Consider the following 5,975-nt stretch of genomic DNA (forward strand, 5'->3'; position numbering starts at 1 on the left):
AGACCATCCTGGCTAACACTGTGAAACCCCGTCTCTACTAAAAAATACAAAAAACTAGCCAGGCGATGTGGCGGGCACCTGTAGTCCCATCTACTGGGGAGGCTGAGGCAGAAGAATGGTGTGAACCCGGGAGGCGGAGCTTGCAGTGAGCTGAGATCCGGCCACTGCACTCCAGCCCGGGCAACAGAGTGAGACTCCGTCTCAAAAACAAACAAACAAAAAATAACCTACATGTCCAACAACAGTTAAATATGATAGACCTATGAATTATGGCACCATTAAGGAACATAGAAAATATTTATTTCAATCTTCATCTCATTCCAAAATGAGGTAATTTGACAACTAGAATAATTGTGTATATATCTTAATTACAACCTATTAAAAATTACATATTTACATGGATAAAGTCTGGGAGATAAAATGAAAAAAAGGAAGTAATTTTAGCAGTATTTGGACTAGAAATGCCTTTTTTCTTTTCCTTTGAGTTCTTAATAATACTGATACAAAAAAAAGAATTGTTTAGAGTGAACTTGTTTCTTATTTTACTGGTACTAAAGAGTTTACATGATCCAAGTGTCCTTTAATACATCACAACATGTGTAATAAAATGAGAGACATGAGATCTGAACCTTCCTTACATAGTGAACGCTGAGGAACGTGACAACGTATATCTGTATCAGTCTTCCACCTCTCGGAACTTATGAGCTGGAAGGGGAAATATAGTGTATATGTGGACCTTGGTACAGCTTCACCTTCAAGATCTTTAACACCCCATCTCATACCAGTACTTTTTCCTCCCAGCTTTCACGGCACTTGCCAATTAACATCATTAGGACTGCCAATCTACCAGTATCTTCTTTTACTTTTGATCCACAGGATTGGTTTCATTTTCTCGCCATTCAGATTAACTACTAAGGCGCATCACTTTAGCCACCCCTCCACAAGGACTGCAATACCTTGAATTTTTTATCTTTCAAATTCATCTGCCCTGAAAACCACCATATGCTGGTCACACTCAGTCATTTCTTTCTCCCAGCCTGAGGTGCAGGAGCCCAATGCCCAGTTGCATTCTGCAGAGGGCATTTTTATCACCCTGCCCTCTCGTTTCAGAGGTGAGATAACCCTGCACCTGTTCTCTGAAACCAGTGGCTCTGGCTGGTGGATCAGCGTCTCCAGCTTGCTCCTGTCTTTGAACCATCACTGAGCTTGCCACTCCTCTTTTCAACCTCATCTGCACGATTATCTTTTTCTCTCAGAATAAACACTTCTCTGACCTCTATAAAAGAAGCCTTTCCTTTAGGATACATGCTCTTCTAGACAGTTATCACTTGCCTTTATCCTTCCCTTTCCACACATTTCTAAAAATGGGCTTTCTCCTTTAGAACCTCAGTCTCTTTTTTTTTTTTTTTTTTTTGAGACAGAGTCTCGCTCTGTCACCCAGGCCAGAGTGTAGTGGCCTGATCTGGGCTCACTACAGCCTCCGCCTGTTGGGTTCAAGCAATTCTCCTGCCTCAGCCTCCTGAGTAGCTGGGATTACAGGTGTGCGCCACCACGCCTGGCTAATTTTTGTATTTTTAGTAGAGACGGGTTTCAGCATGTTGGTCAGGCTGGTCTCAAACTCCTGACCTCATGATCCACCTGCCTTGGCCTTCCAAAGTGCTGGGATTATAGGTGTGAGCCACCGCGGCCGGCCTATACATATTTTTTAAGAAAGGGTGTTGCTTTGTCACCTAGGCTGGAGCACAATGACGAAATCACAGATCACTGCAGCCTCGACTGCCCTGGCTCAAGTGATCCTCCTACCTCAGCCTCCCAAGTAGCTGGGACTACAGGTGCAAACATCATGCCCAGCTACTTTTTAAAAAAATGTTTTGTAGAAATGAGGTCTTATGTTGCCCAGGCTGGTCTCAAGCTCCGAGACTTAAGTGATCTTCCTGCCTTGGTCTCCCAAAGTGCTGGGATTACAGGCGTGAGCTACTGAGCTTGGCCTGGCTCATTCGCTCACTTCTTCCTGGTCTTGGTTTCGGTCTCACCTCCCCAGAGAGATCTTCCCCAAATTCCTTATCTAAAATAGCCTCCCCTACCCTACTATTCCTTTCACTCCGCTTTATTTCTCTTATTGCACTTACCACTGTCCGAAGTTTTTTTCTATGTTTATTTGTTTATCATCCATCTCCCCGAAATGAGGACTGGGACTCTTCTTCTGTCTTGGTCACTGCTTTATCCCCAGCACCGAGAACAAGATCTGAAACACAATAGGCACTTAATAAGTAATTTGTTGAGCAAGTAAATCAACTTAAGCCTTAAAACAATGCTGCAAGGTAGGTGCCATTAAAATTGTAAAGCTCATGGCCATTTGGTAAGGAAGGAAGCAGGCCTAGAGGAGTCATGTGGCAGGTCCAGGTCCCACAGTACACACCCATCAGCCCGGGTACATGCCCGGGTCCCCCTTTTTCCCACCAGTCTCTTTGCCCAACACTGTATTCCTCTCCTCCCACGACTCAAATATTCCATAGTTCTGTGGTCCAGAGCCTGTTAGTTCATTGTAGAAAGGAAAGAAACCCAACAATACCCGGGAGAGCCATTTATAATCTCTGGGCAGAGCAGGGTCATGTCCTCTGAGGAGCACGACACAGCATCAGTGTCACCAGCTCTTCGAGGAGCTCTCTGCCAGTTGCTGCCTGGTGTCCAGTTGTAGTGCAGTGGGCTGAGCCCAGATCACCCTCCAGGTGGCAAGAGCAGCTCAACCTCATGCTTTGCAATGAATACCTGCTTCCCCCTACCCCTTCAGGCCTTTCATGGGGATTCCTGGAACAGCATGCCAGAATGCCTGTCTCACAGACTAACGCAGAGTGAAAGAAATCGCAGGCGCACACCCTGTGGGGGCAGCAGGCTGCTCCCAGCACTGCAAAGACTGAGTACTGGGTAAAGACCCCCTCCTGGGTTCCTTCCCACGTAAGTGTTCAGGGTTGTGCTTGGCAGAGGCCACAAAGAGGAAATAGTAAGGAAGGGGACAAGAGTACAGGACTGCAGGGGTGTGTGAGTGTGTTGAGGGAAGGCTCAGAGCTCACTCATTCACTCAAACAAGCAAATAAACATGGGGTCTCAGAATGGAAATAAATATCAAAGCAGTTGGGAGATGTGGGCTTGTGTCAAAGTCCACCTCTTATAAAAGGTATGGTGTGACTTAGGGGTTACTTCCTTTGATAAATGGGGATAATAAAATAACATCTACTCAGCTGGTTTAAGAATCAAATCCAGGTTGGGTGTGGTGGCTCACACCTGTAATCCCAGCACTTTGGGAGGACGAGGTGGGTGAATCACTTGAGGCCAGAGGTTTGAGACCAGCCTGACCAACATGTTGAAACCCTGTTTCTACTAAAAATACAAAGATTAGCTGGGCATAGTGGTGAATGCCTGCAGTCCCAGCTACTCGGGAGGCTGGGGCAGGAGAATCATTTGAATACAGGAAGCGGAGGTTGCAGTGAGCTGCGATTGTGCCACTGTACCCCAGACTCCAGCCTGGGTGACAGAGCAAGGCTCTGTCTCAAAAAAACAAAGGAATAATGATACATAGAAATTATAATGAATATAATCAAAATGTAAAAAGCTAAAGAAGAAAATAAAAATCTGTAGTTCTACTACTTATAATCACTGTTATTATTTTGTATATTCTCTTTTCTTTTTTTTTTTTCTGAAATGGAGTTTCACTTTGTTGCCCAGGCTGAAGTGCAGTGGCACAATGTCGGTTCACTGCAACCTTCACTTCCTGGATTCAAGTGATTCTCCTGCCTCAGCCTCCCAAGGAGCTGGGACTACAGGCATGCACCACTGCGCCCAGCTAACACTTTTATTTTTTTTTTAGAGATGGGGTTTAACCATGTTGGTTAGGCTGGTCTCGAACTCCTGACCTCCTGATCAGCCTGTCTCGGCCTCCCAAAGTGCTGGGATTACAGGCGTGAGCCACCACGCCCGGCCCCTGTATAGCCTCTTTCATCATTTATCCAAAGCACATGTATGTAAATATATATTATATATGCATGTGCCCCCTCACCATAAGGCTGGATTACATGGATTGCACCTGTAGGGCTTCTGATAATTTTTATCATTAATATCATTAGAGTAGTAACCTCAGTCTACACTGGAACTTTATCATTTCTCTGGAAAAGTAAGAAGTTTTGGAAACTTATTGTTAATAACTCCTCTGTCCTTTAGTTTAAGAAATATAGGCGGGGCGCGGTGACTCACGCCTGTAATCCCAGCACTTTGGGAGGCCGAGGCGGGCGGATCATGAGGTCAGGAGATCGAAACCATCCTGGCTAACATGGTGAAACTCCATCTCTACTAAATATACAAAAAATTAGCTGGGCGAGGTGGCGGGCGCCTGTAGTCCCAGCTACTCGGGAGGCTGAGGCAGGAGAATGGCGTGAACCTGGGAGGTGGAGCTTGCAGTGAGCTGAGATTGCGCCACTGCACTTCAGCCTGGGTGACAGAGCGAGACTCCATCTCAAAAAAAAAAAAGAAGAAAGAAAAAGAAAAGAAATATGTAGTTATCTGCAACATGGCACACTGGGAAAAAGGAGATAGGCACTCTTTTCCTGTTTGCCAATAAAGAGCTGCGAATACTCTGGCAAGAAGCCTCCACATCTCAGTTTCCCCATCTGTGAAATGAGATAATAGCCTACCCCTTGAGGCTCAGATGAGATCATGCATGGGAAAGTATCTAGAAAAAGCACCAATCACCCACAGATGGTAGGAAATACTGTTGTATCCACCTCCACATAGGTAGGAACAGCCAGGGATTAATCCCATCCCATTTAGCAAGTTCTAACAACCTAAGGCAAAGGCTATCTTGAGAGAGTGTGCTAGTTTCTAAGATGCTAACAGACACTTCCCCTTGCCTCCAGCACTTAGTCACAGGTCATTCCCATCTAAATCAGAGCTAAAGTGGCCCCCGACATGGTTTACACTTATTTCAAGAATTGGGGAAAATGGTATAACTCCCAGATCAAAAGTCTCACCCCTGAGGAGTCAGAGCCACAGCCTCTCTGGGCCATCTGTTCCTGTTTTCTCAGAGTGAGCTCTGGCTTCTTCTGCAGCTGGGTTGAGAAGAAGCTTGTTAGCTGGGCACAGAGGCTCATGCCTACAATCCCAGTACTTTGGGAGGCCGAGGCAAGTGCATCACTTGAGCTGAGGAGTTCCAGACTAGCCTGGGCAACATAAAATACAAAAAATACATAAAAATAGCGACGCGTTGCCGTAGCACATGCCTATAGTCCCAGCTCCCCTCAGGAGGCTGAGGTGGGAGGATCACTTGGGCCCCAGAGTTCGAGACTGCAGTGAGCTGTGATCATGCATGCCACTGCACTCTAGCCTGAGCAACAGAGCAAGACCCGGTTATCAAAAAAAAGAAAAGAGAAGATAAAAAGAGGCTTATTAAACATGAAGATTCCCAGGGCCCCAGCACAGGGTCAAAGTCCAAAAGGGGTGGGGCTCAGGAATGTGCACAATTAGTAGCTCCCCATCGCAGGGATTCTGATTCACTCAGAAAGCCTGAGAACTTCAGATTCAGTCCAACCTCTGATTTACAACAGGGAAAGTGAGGCTCAAGGTTACAAAGCCATGAGTGCCCAAGTCAGAGACACAGAACCAGAACTCAGTTTATTTCTCAAACTCTCTCCTTTCTTTCTGTATCCTTCTTTCTCCTCACCTGCCTTTTCTCCTTCCTCCATCCCTTCCTTCCTTTCTCTCTTTATCTTCAGAATATAGACTTTTTTTCTTACCACAATACAGTCAGCACAGAGGTTCCAGGTCGTTGGACAGCTCTGCTCCACCTGGTTATAATTCAGATGTCTTATTTGTATTTAAATATATTCTAGTTTTTTTTTTCTTTTAAAGTCATAACTATTAAAAATTAGCAAGGCTGGGCATGGTGGTTCACGCCTGTAATCCCAGCACTTTGGGAGGCAGAGGCA

Source organism: Colobus angolensis, unplaced genomic scaffold (genome assembly GCF_000951035.1).
Source record: "Colobus angolensis palliatus isolate OR3802 unplaced genomic scaffold, Cang.pa_1.0 Scaffold144, whole genome shotgun sequence".
In the NCBI taxonomy this organism is placed as follows: domain Eukaryota; kingdom Metazoa; phylum Chordata; class Mammalia; order Primates; family Cercopithecidae; genus Colobus; species Colobus angolensis.